General features: G+C 42.8%; 1 long non-coding RNA gene across 1 annotated transcript; it reads left to right on the top strand.

Annotated features, from left to right (window-relative positions):
* Positions 1–2,023: 2,023 nt before the first annotated feature.
* On the top strand, positions 2,024–9,211 carry LOC112228117. The gene is made up of 4 exons (XR_002949984.2): positions 2,024–2,406; positions 2,717–2,949; positions 7,089–7,242; positions 9,014–9,211. It is a non-coding gene; the product is annotated as an uncharacterized LOC112228117 (long non-coding RNA).
* Positions 9,212–18,084: the final 8,873 nt, after the last annotated feature.

Raw genomic sequence — 18,084 nt, 5'->3', positions numbered from 1 at the left:
TAAAAAATAAAATAAATATGCTAATTAATGTCAGTTGATGACAACACTCCCAGATCCGGGATGGGTAATTACAAGATTAAGCTCAAGACCCTGTGTCTCGATCCCGCCCTGTGCAACTGCGTCATGGACTTTGACGTGCCGCCCCCAGGTGGTGAAGGTAGGAAACAACATCTTCACCACGCTGATCCTCAACACTGGGGCCCCCACAAGGGTGCGTTCGCACCCCTCTCCTGTACTCCCTGTTCACCCATGACTGTGTGGCCACGCTTCCAACTCAATCATCAAGTTTACAGATGACACTACAGTGGTAGGCCTGATTACCAACAACGACGAGACGGCCTACAGGGAGGAGGTGAGGGCCTTTGGAGTGTAGTGTCAGGAAAATAACTTCTCACTTAACGTCAACAAAACAAAGGAGATTATCGTGGACTTCAGGAAACAGCAGAAGGTGCACCCCCCCATCCACATCGATGGGACAGTAGTGGAGAAGGTGGAAAGTTTTAAGTTCCTCGGTGTACACATCATGGACAAATTGAAATGGTCCACCCACACAGACAGTGTGGTGAAGAAGGCGCAGCAGCGCCTCTTCAAACTCAGGAGGCTGAAGAAATTTGGCTTGTCACCAAAAACACTCCCAAACTTTTACAGATGCACAATCGAGAGCATCCTGTAGGGCTGTATCACTGCCTGGTACAGCAACTGCTCCGCCCACAATCGTAAGGCTCTCCAGAAGGTAGTGCAGTCTGCACAACACATCACCGGGGGCAAACTACCTGCCCTCCAGGACATCTACAGCAGCCGATGTCACAGGAAGGCCAAAAAGATCATCAAGGACATCAACCACCCGAGCCACTGCATGTTCACCACGCTTTCATCCAGAAGGCAAGATCAGGTGCATCAAAGCTGGGACAGAGAGACTGAAAAACAGCTTCTATCTCAAGGCCATCAGACTGTTAAACAGCCATCACTAACATTGAGTGGCTGCTGCCAACATACAGACTCAAATCTCTTGCCACTTTAATAAATGTAATAAATGGATTTAATAAAAGGTATCACTAGCCACTTTAAATAAAACCACTTTAATAATGTTTACTTATCCTACATTACTCATCTCATATGTATATACTGTATTCTATACCATCTACTGCATCTTGCCTATGCCGCTCGGCCATCTCTCATCCATATATTTATATGTACATATTCTTATTATTCCCTTTACACTTGTGTGTACAAGGTAGTTGTTGTGAAATTGCTAGATTACTTGTTAGATATTACTGCACTTTCGGAACATGGTGCACATGTCCTTTGCACCCCCATGCTGCAGTAAGGCGAGGGAAGTAGCTAGATAGTGTAGCCAATTTCAGGCCAGGATGACATCTAAAGCACAACTATTGTAGTGATTTTCACCGAAATTGTAGGTTACAACTACGGCATTAACATCTAAAAATGTTTGTAAAATAAACAAAAAATGAGCTACTCCGATAAAAACGAAATGATTGTGAACACACTCCCAAGTCCCAATTTCGGCAGACAAGTTTCTAATTCTCTCTGAAGTTTCTAGTCACACCTATAGATGGCTAGCTGGGCAGGGCTCATCATGACAACTGACTTCACTGACCAGTGTTGCCAACTATGTTTCTGCTGAGTTTCGCTGTTGCCGCGACGACGTCACAGCACCAATTTGCCTTGCTGCAGCACGAATATGGTCCCCAACGTAGCGTTATCGCCCCCTCTTCTTCTATTTCCCATCCTGTGTGCGCAATGCTGCGACTTATGTTACATATACTGCAACTCTCGTTTGCGGCAGAAATGATAAGGAAAAGTCGCTAAATGCCATCAAAACCCTCGGTGTCAAAACTCCCCAATGGTTGCCTGAAAAGTAGCTGAATTTGTCTCTAGAATCCTTCACAAATACAATTCGCTGGAGAGGTCTGAAAATATAGCAGCTAAATTGACAACACTGGAACAGACTTAATCGAATCCACTCGACTATTGCTGCGCGAAATAAGTAATCAATGTATTTGGGAACCAGGCGTGGCATTGCCATGAAAGTGTTGTTCATAATGTTGGTACATAAAAGAAAGAGTCGTCTTTTGTAACTCGTTGTAGAACTTAGGTCATTTTACGATTCTCTGATGGAAAAATGCAATGAGGATGAGAAGCCCGTAACGTTAACTTCGGGATAGCAGTGCTAGTACCGTAGTTCTTGCTGTAAAATTGACTAATAGAAGTATAAAGGGGAGGAATTGCACATGCAGGAACGCCCTGAATTGTGCGTCGCAATTACACCCTTCTAAACAATTCCATGAGGAGCGTTTGAAAAATAAACACTTTAATTGAACAATTGAACAGTTGTTAATTCTACAGGATTAGCATTGAAAGCGTGACTAGCGGTGGGGAAATCAGGTAATAAAGTGGCTGTAGATCATTTGAAAAACTTTTAAATTAATAGAATGACAGTAAAACACTCGTGTTTTCTGAGTAGACAGCAGAAATTCACCACGATTGTGTTAATGTTCCACCTTGATGGCAAACTTTCTGTACGCTACCATTCACTCCCAGTAATTTTAGCTCCGGCGATGGTCCAATGAATGTGTTTATAATAATTCTGCATGGAATTATTATGTTAACATTTATCTTGAACCTATCTTGCAGATGTATTGTCTTGGGCTTTTTGCAAGTTAATTATCCTCACGTATTAAGTGTTGTTTTTCAGAGGGAAGTCAGAGGACACTGATGCCCCGGTCCCATTTCACAGCAAGCATCCAGACTGCCAAAATCACAGTACCAGGGACTGCAAAGGGTGAGGGACCACACCAATAACATGGGTCACCCCTGCCACAACAACACCATCAGACTCTGCCAACCCATGGCCCATGACACTCAGACCAAACAGGAAATTCTGGAACTGTGCAGATAAAACCAGAGGATTCTGATCTGGAGAGAGAGGTGAGCAGTGATTTATCATCATGGCATATAGACTGACCAGGTGAATCCAGGGTAAAGCTATGATCCATTATTGATGTCACTTGAAAAATCTATGTCAATCAGTGTAGCTGAAGTGGAGGAGACAGGTTAAATATGATTTTTTTTAAGCCTTGAGACATGGATTGTGTATGTGTGCCATTCAAATAACATTTTATTTGTCACACACATGGTTAGCAGATGTTATTGCAACGTGCTTGTGCTTCTAGTTCCAACAGTGCAGTAATATCTAACATGTAATCTAACAATTTCACAACAACTACCTTATACACACACATCTAAAGGGGTGAATGAGAATATGTGGATGTAAGTAAATGGATGAGCGATGGCCGAGCTGCATATGTAACCGATGTGAAATGGCTAGCTAGTTAGCGGGGTGCGCACTAATAGCGTTTCAATCGGTGACGTCACTCGCTCTGAGACCTTGAAGTAGTTGTTCCCCTTGCCCTGCAAGGTCCGCGGCTTTTGGGTAACGATGCTTCGTGGGAGGCAGTTGTTGATATGTGCAGAGGGTCCCTGGTTCGAGCCCAGGTAGGACATTGATGCTGTTGACCCGGATCACTGGTTTCTGCGGAAGAGGAGGTCAACTCCTGACACCACACTCCGAGTGCCCTCACCTCCTCCCTGTAGGCTGTCTTGCCGTTGTTGGTAATCAAGCCCACTACTGTTGTGTCATCTGCAAACTTGATGATTGAGTTGGAGGTGTGCATGGTCACGCAGTTGCGGGTGAACAGGGAGTACAGGGGGTGGCTGAGCACGCACCCTTGAGGGTCAGCGAAGATGTTGTTTCCTACCTTCATCACCTGGAGGGCGGTCTGTCAGAATGTCCAGGACCCAGTTGCATAGGGCAGAGTTGAGACCCAGGGCCTCAGGCTTGATGATGAGCTTGGCGGGTACTATGGTGTTGAATGCTGAGCTGTAGCCAATGAACAGCATTCTTACATAGGTATTCCTTTTGTCCAGATGGGATAGGGCAGTGTGATGGCGATTGCGTCGTCTGTGGACCTGTTGGGGCGGTATGCAAACTGAAGTGGGTCTAGGGTGGCCAATAAGGTGGAGGTGATATGATCCTAGACTAGTCTCTCAAAGCTCTTCATGATGACAGAAGTGAGTGCTATGGGGTGGTAGTCATTTTGTTCAGTTATCTTTGCCTTGTTGGGTACAGGAACAATGGTAGCCATCTTGAAGCATGTGGGGACAACAAACTAGGATAGGGAGCGATTGAATATGTCTGTAAACGTACCAGCCAGCTGGTCTGTGCATGCTTTGTGGACACGGCTAGGTATGCCGTCTGGGCCAGCAGCGCTGCGAGGGTTAACAGGTTTAAATGTTTTACTCACGTCAGCCACAGAGAAGGAGGAGAGGAGGGAGGGGGCGCAGTCCATGTTAGCTGGCCGCGACGGTGGCACTGTATTATCCTCAAAGCAGGCAAAGGTGTTTAGTTTGTCTGGAAGCGTGGCTGGATTTCTTTTTTTAGTCCGTGATTTCCTGTAGACCCTGCCACATACGTCTTGTCTGAGCCATTGAATTGCGACTCCACCTTGTCCATGTACTGGCATTTCACTTGTTTGATTGCCTTGCGGAGGGAATAACTACACGGTTTATATTCAGACATATTCCCAGACCTCTTTCTATGGTTAAATGTGGTGGATTGTGCTTTCAGTTTTGCGCGAATGCCACCATCCATCCACCGTTTTAATAGTCACAGTGGGTACAACATCTCCAATGCGCTTCTTTATAAACGCGCTCACCGAGTCAGCATATCGGTCAATGTTTTGATCATGCGGACAGGAATATGTTCCGGTCAGCCTCAACGAACAACAATCTTGAAGCATGGCTTTCGATTGGTCGGACCAGAGTTGAATGGTTCTCGTCACTGGTACATCCTGTTTGAGTTTCTGCCTATAAGACAGGAGGAGCAAAATGGCTTTGTGGTCAGATTTGCAGAATGGAGGGCTTTGCATGCATCGTGGAAGTTAGAGTAGCAGTGGTCGAGGGGATTGTGCATGCACATAGCGCAATCAATATGCTGGAGGAATTTAGGTAGACTTGTTCTCAAATTTCCTTTGTTAAAATCCCCAGCTACAATAAATGCAGCCTCAGGATGTATGGTTTCCAGTTTGCATATAGTCCAGTGAAGTTCCTTGATGGCTGTCTTGGTGTCTGCTTGGGGGGGAATGTACACAGCGGTGACTATAACTGACGAGAATTCTCTTGGTAGGTAAAATGGCCGTCACATGATTGTAAGGAATTCTAGATCGGGTGAACAGAAGGACTTGAGTTCCTATATGTTGTTATGATTACACCATGAGTCATTAATCATAAAGCATACACCCTCGCCCTTCCTTTTCCCAGAGAGGTGTTTATCTCTGTCGGCGCGATGCATGGAGAAGCCCGGTGGCTGAACTGATTCCGACAACATATCCCGAGAGAGCCATGTTTCCGTGAAATGGAGAATGTTACAATCTCTGATTTGTCTCTAGAAGGCAACCCTTGATCGTAGTTGTTTTGGATCTCCTACTGGAATTAGCTCAATTGTCCTGGGTGGTGTTCCGAACCGAGGATCCACTTCGGGAAAGTCATATTTCTGGTCATAATGTTGGTAAGTTGACGTTGCTCTTATATCCAATAGTTCTTCCCGGCTACATGTAATAAGACTTAACATTTCCTGGGCTAACAATGTAAGAAATAATACACAAAAAAAATAAAAATACTGCATAGTTTCCTAAAAACTCGAAGCGATCTCTGTCGACGCTATGATTCAGAGGGTGAATGGGCAAGACAGAAGACAAGACAAAATATTTATGTGCCTTTGAACGGGGTATGGTAGTAGGTGCCAGGCACACTGATTTGTGTCAAGAACTGCAATGCTGCTGGGTTTTTGACACTCAAGTTTCCGTGTGTATCAAGAATGGTCCACCACCCAATATGAGACAGCATCCCTGTGGAATGCTTTTGACACCTTGTAGAGTCCATGCCCCGATGAATTGAGGCTGTTCTGAGGGCAAAAGAGTGAGGGGGTGCAGCTCAATATTAGGAAGGTGTTCTTAATGTTTTGTACACTGTGTAAGTAGCCTAGATGTTACATTCCTCATTCAATATTTTACTGACAAATGTGTATCCTGCTTCTATTTGAAGTAGGCCTAATTTAAATAAAGTTTTGCAAGTGATATTCCCTCCCTCCTTACATCTTGTATTGCAGGCAGAGTTATTAAATGAAGGTGATGTGGGAGGAGTTATGTATGACTGAGCTCAGCCAAGTCACTGGGGAGCTCATCACTGCAACTCCCGTTCGGACTCAGGAGAGGCGAAGGTCGAGAGCCATGCATCCCCCGAAACACAACCCAACCTAGCCGCACTGCTTCTTGACACAACGCGCATCCAACCGGAAAGCCAGCCACACCAATGTGTCGGAGGAAACACCGTACACCTGGCGACCTGGTCAGCGTGCACTGCGCCCGGGCCTGCCACACAAGTCGCTAGTGCGCGATGAGACAAGGATATCCCTGCCGGCCAAACCCTCCCTAACCCGGACGGCACTGGGCCAATTGTGCGTCGACCTCCCGGTCGCGGCCGGCTCCGACAAAGCCTGGGCTTGAACCCAGAATCTAAGGTGGCACAGCTAGCACTGTGATGCAGTGCCTTAGACCACTGCGCCACCCAGGAGGCTCACCCCACTTATTGTTTAAATATCAATATCAATCAACATGACAAAATGTATGTAGAATTGGAAGATAATTAGTTTTAAAACTGCAACATTTTCTCTCTGCCAACAAGAGGGGTGTTGTGAACAGTTGTTGATCAGTGCTTGTGCCCATAGAAATAGACGCGGCACACACAGGGGGTGTGGGATGTTCCCCAATGCTGGAAGGGGGGCTTGAGTGAAAAAGTTTGGTAACACCTGCTCTAAGGAAACACACAAGGAAAAGGACAGTTGGTGCTTTAACTGAGCAGAGACATTGGTTGTTCCTCCAGCAGAGAAAGTGTTGCCTGTAGAACAAGGTTTATCTTGGCTGATTTAATATGAATGTATGGTATGAGCATATTTGCATATTACTATATAATAAGTAGTCTTCAGTATTCTAATCTGAATTCCTCTATAGAAGCTGAATAAGGAGAAGGATGCTCTGCAGGTGACAACAGAGTTTATGACGGTCATAATGGAGGATGGAGGATGGAGGATGGAGGAGCAGCAGCAGCAGAGACCCTCAGGGAAGAACAACACTCTGAAAGCCAAAGACAAGCTACAGACCGGAGGTAACTTCTGCCTACACACCATATTGCCTCTTCATATGAATACCCTCTTCTATTATGTTATACAAGTAGTGTGCCTTCACAAAGTATTCATACCCCTGAACTTATTCCACATTTTGTTGTGTTAGAGCCTGAATTCAAAATGGATTAAATATGTTTTTATCACCCATCTACATTCAATGACAAAGTTCAAATGTTTTTAGAATTTAATGTATTACAAATAATATACAGAAATATCTCATTTACATAAGCATTCACACCCCTGAGTCAATACATGTTAGAATCACATTTGGCAGCGATTAAAGCTGTGTCTTTCTGGGTAAGTCTCTATGAGCTTTGCACACCTGGATAATTATTTTTACAATTCTTCAAGCTCTGTCAAGTTGCAGGATGCATGTTTTGGAATAATTTTATTCTGTACAGACTTCCTTCTTTTCACTCTGTCATTTCAGGTTAGTATTTTGGAGTAAATACAATGTTGATGATCCATCCTCAGTTTTCTCCTATCACAGCCATTAAACTCTAACTGTTTTAAAGTCACCATTGGCATCATGGTGAAATCCCTGATCTAGAATGCCTAGATCTTTGTAGTGACTGGTTGTATTGATACACCATCCAAAGTGTAATTAATAACTTCACCATGCTCAAAGGGATATTTAATATCTGTTTTTTTATGTATCTACCAATTTCTTTGCGAGGTATTGGAAAACCTCCCTGGTCTTTGTGGTTGAATCTGTGTTTGATATTCACCACTCAACTGAGGGAACTTACAGATAATTGTATGTGTGGGGTATAGAGATGAGGTAGTCTATCAAAAATCATGTTAAAGACTGTTGCACACAGAGTCCGTGCAACTTATGTGACTTGTTAAGCACATTTTTACTCCTGAACTTTTTTAGGCTTGCCATAACAGGGATTGAATACTTATTAACACAAGACATTTCAACTTTATATTTTTTATTAATTTGTAAAAACATATCCACTTTGACATTATGGGGTATTGTTGTGTCACTGGTCAGCACACATCTCAATCCATTTTAAATTCAGGCTTTAGCACAACAAAATGTGGAAAAGTCAAGAGGTGTGAATACTTTCTGAAGGCACAGATAAGTATTCAACCCCTGTTGTGACAAGCCTAAAAACGTTCAGGAGTAAAAATGTGCTTAACAAGTCACACATTTATAAAACAGATGAAACTGTAATTTGACTACAGATAACGTATCTATAGACACAGTAATAACCATTGAACTGTTCTGTGTGTTCCCTGTTAGACTCAGTGGTCCTCAGCTCAGAGGACGATGTAGAGGAGGACGGGGTGGGGCAGTCCAGTACTGGGAACTTTTTTGCTTTCACTGCAAGTTTTGAACAATCCATTTTTCTTTTGAAATTGAACTTTTCAAGTTTCAAATCTTTGTTTATGACATTCCATTGCATATTTATGTAACTCAGACTCTTTATAAAATAACACTGTTGACACAACAGCAATGTTCCCACTTTGAAGGTACATGACTTGAGGTCTTGATTGGCCAAGATGAAATGCATTGGATTGATTCGTTTGCTTTTGTAGGATTTCATGAATTTTCTTACTGTTAATTAGCGCTGAATAGTAAAGTAATGTCCTCTAGCTTATACCAGTGAGAGATACCATTCCTCACCTTTGGCTGGCAGGCTACGGCCAGGGGAGAAGCTGACGGACTGATGAGTTCATATAAGGTAGGCGGCCATGTGGCCTGTGCTCTCAGTCTAATCAATAAGTCAATGTGTTTTCTCCCAGGGCCTCACAGCAAGGAGGAGCATGACAGGAAAATCAAATGGATCAAAACCGCGTGCTGCCTTCCACTGAAGAAGACTAAATAACAGGCTGAGTTATGACCCTAAGCTCTGAACTGTAGTACTGGAGAAAGGAGATTGACCTCTGCTGATGGTTTTGTAGTCTTGCTATTGGTTGTGTTTATAAAGACATGAATCAGCATCTTCTTGGACAAAGCTGTGTATTGTTTTGTTTGACGACATAATGTAATATTTTGAACTTTAATTGTGTCTTTTGAAGTGCTGTTTTGAAAGCACTTCGAACTTAAGAAGAATTTCATGAAAATGAGGTGTGTGCTCCATTAGGAATGGAGAAATCATGACAATAAAGAACTCATTCCAGAGAATCAGGAGCAGATTGTGAAATGTTCAGATGGCTCTTACTTAAAGTGACCTCAAAATTCACAGCCATTCAGCAGCTGCCATCGTCTGGTCAATACTGTAAATGGAAGTCCGGTCCAACTGGAAGAGATGTTCAATTTAGTGTTATGAAAGTAGCTATGTCCCTTTCTAAGTTCAATTCTATATCTATTATGAAGCTGCAGTAGCTGGCTAAAGTAATGACCAACCAGGAAAAACAACCTGAAATGCAGAAGATAAAAAATACACAGGTTCATATAGGCATTCGTGATTATGATGAGAAATTGAATTAATTTATTTGGTTTAACCCTAGTTCCTGCTTGTGTCCCTAGCCATCATCTTTTCTTGTTTTCCTTTTACAGAACACCATTACAGTGTCATGACATTTATTCAGCACTAATTGGGGCTGAGGCTCGATCAAGCATATCTGTCTGAGGCACAATACAAACTCTGTTGTTGAAGTGCTATGATAACCAAGCTATCTACAGTTTTTACCATCAGTAAGTAGGTGACGTGCTAGATGCAAGGTTATTTTGGCCAGCGTAAAGGCAGTGTGAGTTTAAGTGTGTGCAGGAAATGCAGGGTGATTAATTTTTTCCCCCAGAAGGCTGTTAAGCAGCAACAAGACTGATTTAATGTATTTTCTGCCCAACAGTGTCCTCATCAGACTCCAGCAGCTCTAAAGCATTGTTTGGTTTGGTGCAGAGGAGCCCTGTGTATCCTATGCAGTTAGGGGTTCCATTTTTCATTCCAGTGTCCTCCCTCTCTCAGGTTATTGTTATCACAGTGTATGTTTAACTACGGCTCACTGACACTGTAATTACTTTAATTTATGTATTGGTGTTGTCATGTATATGTACACAGATTGACATGAATAGTTTTCTCTGCATGTTAGTACTATAATGAAGAACATTTCTGTTATAATCAATGTAGGACTGTCTATTCTGATTAGGCCTATATCTCTAGAGGACTACCAATCCATCTAATTGAGTGGACAACTTTAGATGATGGCAAATACTAACGCTTAACTATGTACGTACTGATCTATAGTATAATAACAAATGTAATCCCACTGGTGGCTTGCCTCTGAAGCTAAGCAGAGTTGGTCCTGGACGGTCCCTGGATGGGAGACCAGTGGTGTTAGAGGGCCAGTAGGAGTCAGTTTTTTCCCCTGGTATTTTTTCTTTATCCCAATGCCCCAGGGCAGTGATTGGGAACATTGCCCTGTATAGGGTGTCGTCTTTCAGATGGGATGTTAAACGGGTGTGCTGACACTCCGTGTTCACTAAAGATCCCATGGCACTTATTGTTAGAGTAGAGGTGTTAACCCTGGTGTCCTGGCTAAATTCCTGATCTGGCCCTCAAACCATCATGGCCACCTAATCAAATTATATGTCACATGCGCCAAATACAGGTGTAGACCTTTACAGTGAAATGCTTACTTACCAGCTTTAACCAACAATGCAGTTAAAAAGAATAAGAAATAAAAGTAACAAATAATTAGAGCAGAAGTCAAATAACAATAGCGAGGCTATATACAGGGGGTACAGGTACAGAGTCATGCTGGTGCAGAGGTTAGTTGAGGTAATATGTACATGTAGGTAGAGAAGAGTAGCAGTAGTGTAAAGGGGGGGTGCAAAGCAAATAGTTTGGGTAGCTATTTTATTAGATGTTCAGGAGTCTTATGGCTTGTCCCCAGCTTCCAATTGGCTCATTCATCCGCTCATTCATCCGCTCCCCGTAACTATTCCCCATGTTGTTGCTGTAAATGAGAATGAGTTCTCAGTCAACTTACTGGTAACGTAAGGGTTAAATAACAGTTAAAAAGAAACACAAGTACTCTGGATTCAACTCTTCTATTTCATTCCCATTTCCACCTGCAGCAACATTTTCAAACGGCAGAGGGCATTGCTGTCCAGTAACGATGGCTGACATTGCAGATGATGTCATGTGAGTCTTTCAGTGGGCTTTATTTGTTATTACACTTAGACACTGACACATGCACAGTAACAAACAAAGTGACAGAACCGCTATTACTATTGGCTGTGGGGAGTGTGCTGTTTTTTGCACCGAAAGCAACTGATTCAGTGAGTACTTCCAAATAAATATTTTATGGCAGCTTCTACTACATCTTGTACCATGTTCATACTGCACATTTCCCTGAGGAAGTGACAATTCCCATAGCAGTCCATTACTTTATTGGGCTTAATAAAAATGCCTTCTTGTGAAACAGAAATAACATGTAGCACTTGGGCAGAGAGAGGAAACTCGCCCACCAGCACATAAAGCCTTCTATCTCTGTTTCTCCACACATAGCCAAGTGTGCAATCTTCATGTCAGCACAGTGATAACAAGGATCTGATGAAAAACCTGCAGAAGGCAACAAATGATCCCTCTATTCATAACCAAACATGCATAACCTACCTGAAACATTTCAGTAAGTTTCAGTTGCTTCAGCAGCTTGGCAAGAGTATTGTGGCACAGTAGCAAGGCAACATAGTGGTAGCTAACTTATGAATAATTGTATAGGTTATTGCAAGCCAAACAAGACATGAAATAATTGAGGCGATTAAAAAGCTGTCAATAAGCTCACAGACCTTTTTATTAGCAATTCAGAATGAATCATATGTAAAAATACGAGATTCAGACGAGCAGGAAGGTGCTGACCTCCTTGGCTCAGTCACCTACCATCCTTACCTAACGATGCTGGGCAGCCTCCCTGTAAGCAGCTGCTGATCTGTTGGAGAGGAGGGGCAGACAAGGGCCCGGGGGGGAGGAGTGTCTGCTATGGCACTCAGTGCTGTTTTGTAGTTAGGAAGATGATAAAATCTAGTGGAAAAGGAAAACATCTTAAACTTAAAACTGTCTGTTGTCTTTGGACCATATGGCACATAAACACTATGTACAAAGTATGTGGACGCCCTTTCAAATTTGTGGATTTTACTATTTTAGCCACACCTGCTGTTGACAGGTGTATAACATCGGGCACACAGCCATTCAATCTCCATAGACAAACATTGGCTGTAAAATGGTCTTACTTAAGAGCTCAGTGACTTTAAACGTGGCACCGTCACATGGGATGCCACCTTTCCAACAAGTCAGTTCCTCAAATGTCTGCCTTGCTAGAGCTGCTCCAGTCAACTGTCAGTGGTGTTATTGTGAAGTGGAAATTTCTAGGAGCAAAAACTGCTCACAATCTCACAGAACGGAACCGCCGAGTGCTGAAGCGTGTAGCGCTTTAAAATGGTATGTTCTTGGTTGCAACACTCACTACCGAGTTCCAAACTGCCGCTAGAAGAGACATCCGCACTAACTGTTCGTCGGGAAATGGGTTTCGCTGGCCGAGCAGCCGCACACAGGCCTAAGTTCACCATGTGCAATGAATGCCAAGCGTCTGGAGTGGTGTAAATCTCGCCGCCATTGGACTCTGGAGCAATGGAAACGCATTCTCTGGTGTGATGAATCACGCTTCACCATCTGGCAGTTCGACAGACGAATTTGGGTTTGGCGGATGCCAGGGGAACACTACCTGCCAGAATGCGTAGTACCAACTGTAAAGTTTGGTGGAGGAGGAATAATAGTCGGGCTGTTTTTCATGGTTCGGGCCCCTGAGTTCCAGTAAAGGGAAATCTTAATGATACAGCATACAATGACATTCTAGACGATTATGTCTTTCCAACTTTCCTGTTTCAGCATGTCATCTAGTTTACATAATGTCATTCAGATTGAGTATTGCCATCAGACATCCACATCTTTTCAGTACTGGTCTGTGTATTTTGAATAGGCTGTTTAGTTTGTGTTATACTTACCACACAAACTGATGAGAAAAACTCCAAGCCTTTGTTGTAATAATATCTCTAGCAAACACAGTTCAGAATGTCAGTGTCTTGGCCAAGGATGTTTAGGGATGTTCAGGCTGACCTGGGGACATAGCTAACCCTCCGTGCCTGTTATCTGAGGCGGAGGCTAAAGCTGATGTGATTCAGTCAGTCAGTGCAGTGATCACCACCAGCAGCGCTCCATGCTGGACCAGGACATAGTGGATGTCTTAGTGCTGTGGCAGGCCATGTTAAGGGGTACAGCAGTATGCATAAAAGAGCTGTGCAACTGGGGGAATGCAGCCCAGTAACCATATTTATAGATACAGTAAGTCTGGGGCATCACCTTAGGGAATGACAGCAGTGTACTGAACTGGCTTTAAAATTAAATCTAACTTTTGCATGGATAAGAAGGATACTCTAACACAGTACAGATAGCTACATGTGCTACATTTTCCAACAAGTCTCCACATCTTCAAATATACTGAACAAAAATATAAATGCAACAATTTCTAAGATTTTACTGAGTTACAGTTCATGTTAGGAAATCAGTCAATTGAAATAAATAAATTAGGCCCTAATCTATGGATTTAACATGACAGGGAATACAGACATGCATCTGTTGGTCACAGATACCTTAAAATAAAGGTAGGGATGTGGATCAGAAGACCAGTCAGTATCTGCTGTGACCACCATTTGCCTCATGAGGGGCGGAACCTCTCCTTCGCATAGAGTTGATCAGGCTGTTGAACGTTGTCCCACTTCTTTTCAATAGCTGTGCGAAGTTCCTGGATATTGGCGGGACCTGGAACACGCTGTTGTACACGTTGATCCAGAGCATCCCAAACATGCTCAATGGTGACATGTCTGGTAAGTATGCAGGCCATTGAATAACTGGGACATTTTCAGCGTCTAGCAATTGTGTACAGATCCTTGCGACATGGGGCCGTGCATTATCATGCTGAAACATGAGGTGATGGTGGCGGATGAATGTTATGACAATGTGCATCAGGATATCATCACAGTACTCTGCATTCATTGCCATCGATAAAATGCAATTGTGTTCATTGTTTGTAACTTATGCCTGCCTATACCATAACCTCATCGCCACCATGGGGTACTCTGTTCACAGCTTTGACATCAGCAAATTGTTCACCCATATGACACTATACACGTGGTCTGCGGTTGTGAAGCCGGTTGGACGTACTGCCAAATTCTCTAAAACGACGTTGGAGGCGGCTTATGGTAGAGAAATTAACATTTGATTATCTGGTAACAGCTCTGGTGGACATTCCTGCAGTTCAGCAACCCAATTGCATGCTCCCTCAACTTGAGACATCGGTGGCATTATGTTACATGGCAAAACTGCACATTTTAGAGTAGCCTTTTATTGTCCTCAGCACGTTGTGCCCCTGTGTAATGATCATGCTGTTTAATCAGCTTCTTGACATGCCACACCTGTCAGGTGGATGGATTATCTTGGCAAAGGAAAAATGCTCACTAACAGGGATGTAAACATACATATGTGCATATGGAACATTTCTGGGATCTTTTATTTCAGATGATGAAACATGGGAACAACACTTTACATGTTGTGTTTATATTTTTGTTCAGTGTAGTTAGGTCATAACAATCAAACAGATTACATTGTGGTAATTATGGATAAGTAGAGAATTCAAGGCTGGTTGAAATGGCAGAAAGGCATATATGACCCAGGTCTGCAGTAGCTGTATACAGCACTGTAGGTAGAGAAGCTGTAATGAGGTTGGTCCTCATGGTCTTTCTGTTTTGTCAGACATGTTGTCAGTCAAGTCACATGGACCTCAGGCTGACATGACAATAATCATTTGGCCCTGTGAGCCCCTGATTGAGAGAACGTATATGGCGTCCAACCTAAAGTTCCTGAAGGTCGTCTAGGAACCTGCAGTCCCCAAGGGGGTTGAATCAGTTCACTGAATTGAACATTTGACTTTGATCTGGCACAAAATCATGCTATACTACAGTATTATACAATACACTAATTTATCCATTTGAAATGTATTGAAAAAAAATAATTATTATGATTTGGTTATTTCTGGTTTCACTGACTATGATCTGTTTTTCAGCTATGCCTCTTCCTCACAAATAGCTAATTAGATAGTCATGCATGTATAACCTGCTCAAAACGTAGCAGTTTAACACTGGCTTCACACTGAATCGGGATCATATAAACCTGTGAGCTGGTATAAGCAGCCGTACAACCAGACCTAGTTTATCTCCTCTCCATGCTATAGGCTACAGTACTTCCTTTTTATCAGGAGTCTTTTGAAGCTTGGTCACTCTAATTACCCCACCAAAATGTTCTTAGATTCACACGGAAACTGGTAACAACACAGTCTACTGCCTCTCCCATGCATACAGTTTCCTCCTTTCGTGACTCACAGTTTCACCTTTTTGTAATTTTTCTACAGTATGGGCATAGTCAATATCTCATCAAAAGGAAGAGGGAGACGGTGGGCTTTTTGAGAAAGCAGAACCTCGCTAATTAAAATTGCCAGGCTAATTTGCTCCGCTCTCTAAGCACTGACAATTTGCCTGTGGGATATTCTGCAGCTGAAGACACAAGGATGTTGGAATCAAATTACCGTTAATATTAATTTGTGCTGCAGCACCTTAGCTCCCTGTAGTTACCAGCATGCTAGTACAGGATAAAATGGCTCTCCAACTTATATAATATACTGAGATCGTCTCATTATTATAGAATACACAGTGGTAGTTGTACTGCATTACTGTAGGTATTCATCTGCAATTAGAGCTAAATTGTGAGTGCATCTTGCTGTCAAATGGAACTATACCATGAAGTGGCACATTCTCTTCCATTAGAGGATGTTGCATGAATTATAGGGGGAAATTATGTTGTTCCAAACAATCAATGCATTCTTCCAATTGCTCCTCTATTAACAAATACTTAGAAATGGCGTGGAGGACAATCTGTGCCTTCCTTCTGCCAGGAAGCAACATATTAGAGGCTGCAAGGTCATCCTATCATCTGAAGCTGGGGAGCGTTCAGAGTAAATAGCCTTAGAGTGATGAGGCTCATGTCAACAGTGTTTCTGCTGCACATCTCCAAAGGAAAACAAAAACATAAAACACTGCCTTGAGCTGCCCTCTTTTGGACACACTGACAATGCTAATAAAGCAGCATTCTGCCTTGGACTTAATCTCATGACAACTTTAGCGCTGCATACTGTATGTGATTCAATAACAGTAATTCAACTGTGCCTGTTATAAGCCATTCCAGGCAGATTCCAGGGACACAGATTCTGTCCAAGGCTTTTAATTCAGCCCCAGTGGAAATCTAGCTAACACTGCTTGATCCACCTGGCCATCATCAAGCATTTACAACTCTATAATAACCATGACATTACAGCTACCATAACTGCCCATGTCTACTGGGTTGTTGTCAAATGTATTTGTTTTATTTTAATTTTATTTAACCTTTATTTAACTTGGCAAGTCATTAAGAACACATTCTTATTTACAATGACGGCCTACCAAAAGGCAAAAGGCCTCTTGCGGGGACGGAGGATTAAAAATAAAATAAAATAAAAATATAGGACAAAACAAACCTCATGACAAGAGAGACAACATAAAGAGAGAACTAAGACAACAATATAGAATGGCAGCAACACATGACAACACAGCATGGTAGCAACACAACATGGCAGCAGCACAGGTTACAAACATTATTGGGCAAAGACAACAGCACAAAGGGCAAGAAGGTTGAGACAACAATACTGATTGAGTCTGAATGTAGAGATTGAGATAACTGTCCAGTTTGAATGTTTGTTGCAGCTCGTTCCAGTCGCTAGCTGCAGCGAACTGAGAAGACTTTTCATTTTTAACAGAATGTGACTGGTAGAACGGGTGTTGTATGTGTAGGATGAGGGCTGCAGTAGATATCTCAGATAGGGGGGAGTGAGGCATAAGAGGGTTTCATAAATAAGCATCAACCAGTGGGCCGTGTGACAGGTATACAGAGATGACCAGTTTACAGAAGAGTATAGAGTTCAGTGATGCGTCCTATAAGGAACATCTAGCCATCGAGAGCACCCTTACCTGCCGATCTATAAATTACGTCTCCGTAATCTAACATGGGTAGGATGGTCATCTGAATCAGGGTTAGTTTGGCAGCTGGAGTGAAAGAGGAGCGATTAAGATAAATCTAGACTTGGTTTCCTCTAACTTTAGCCTGCAACTTTGATATATGCTGAGAGAAGTACAGAGGAGGACAGAAGGACAGCTCTAAATCCTCAGAGGTAGTAATCATACCTGTGGGGAGAGGGGCATTCTTCTTACCAAACCACATAACCTTTGTTTTGGAGTTTTTCAGAACAAGGTTAAGGGCAGAGAAAGCTTGTAAGAAAGCTTTATTGGAGAGCATTTAACACAACATCCGGGGAGGGGCCAGCTGAGTATAAGACTGCATCATCTGCATATAAATGGATGAGTACTGATGATCCGACTTAAACTATCTGTGAATAGTTATAACAGTGCCATTTCATTATTACCATGCCTTAGGCTGGTATACAGTCCCTTAGGTGGATTCAATTGCTTCCATGGAGGACTACTTCAGGACTTCTTTATTATGCTCTCTGTTGTCTCCCCAGAACAGATATGAGAGCTGTGGTATTCTGAAGAATAGGCACAACCGAGTGATTACTTTTGAGCTGTGTAACTAAACAAGGGTCCTGATAGGGCACACCTGTGGCTTACTTTTGTCCATTTGACTGGCTGCTGAGAAACATGTTGGCAAGCAATGCTGCCACCCTGTTTCTGGCCCTGCTGAAACGCAGCAGTATCTGCATCCAACGGTACA

This window comes from Oncorhynchus tshawytscha, linkage group LG30, assembly GCF_018296145.1.
Source record: "Oncorhynchus tshawytscha isolate Ot180627B linkage group LG30, Otsh_v2.0, whole genome shotgun sequence".
In the NCBI taxonomy this organism is placed as follows: domain Eukaryota; kingdom Metazoa; phylum Chordata; class Actinopteri; order Salmoniformes; family Salmonidae; genus Oncorhynchus; species Oncorhynchus tshawytscha.
The sequence above is the reverse complement of the archived record's forward strand: the minus strand, read 5'-3'. Positions and strand labels throughout refer to the sequence as shown.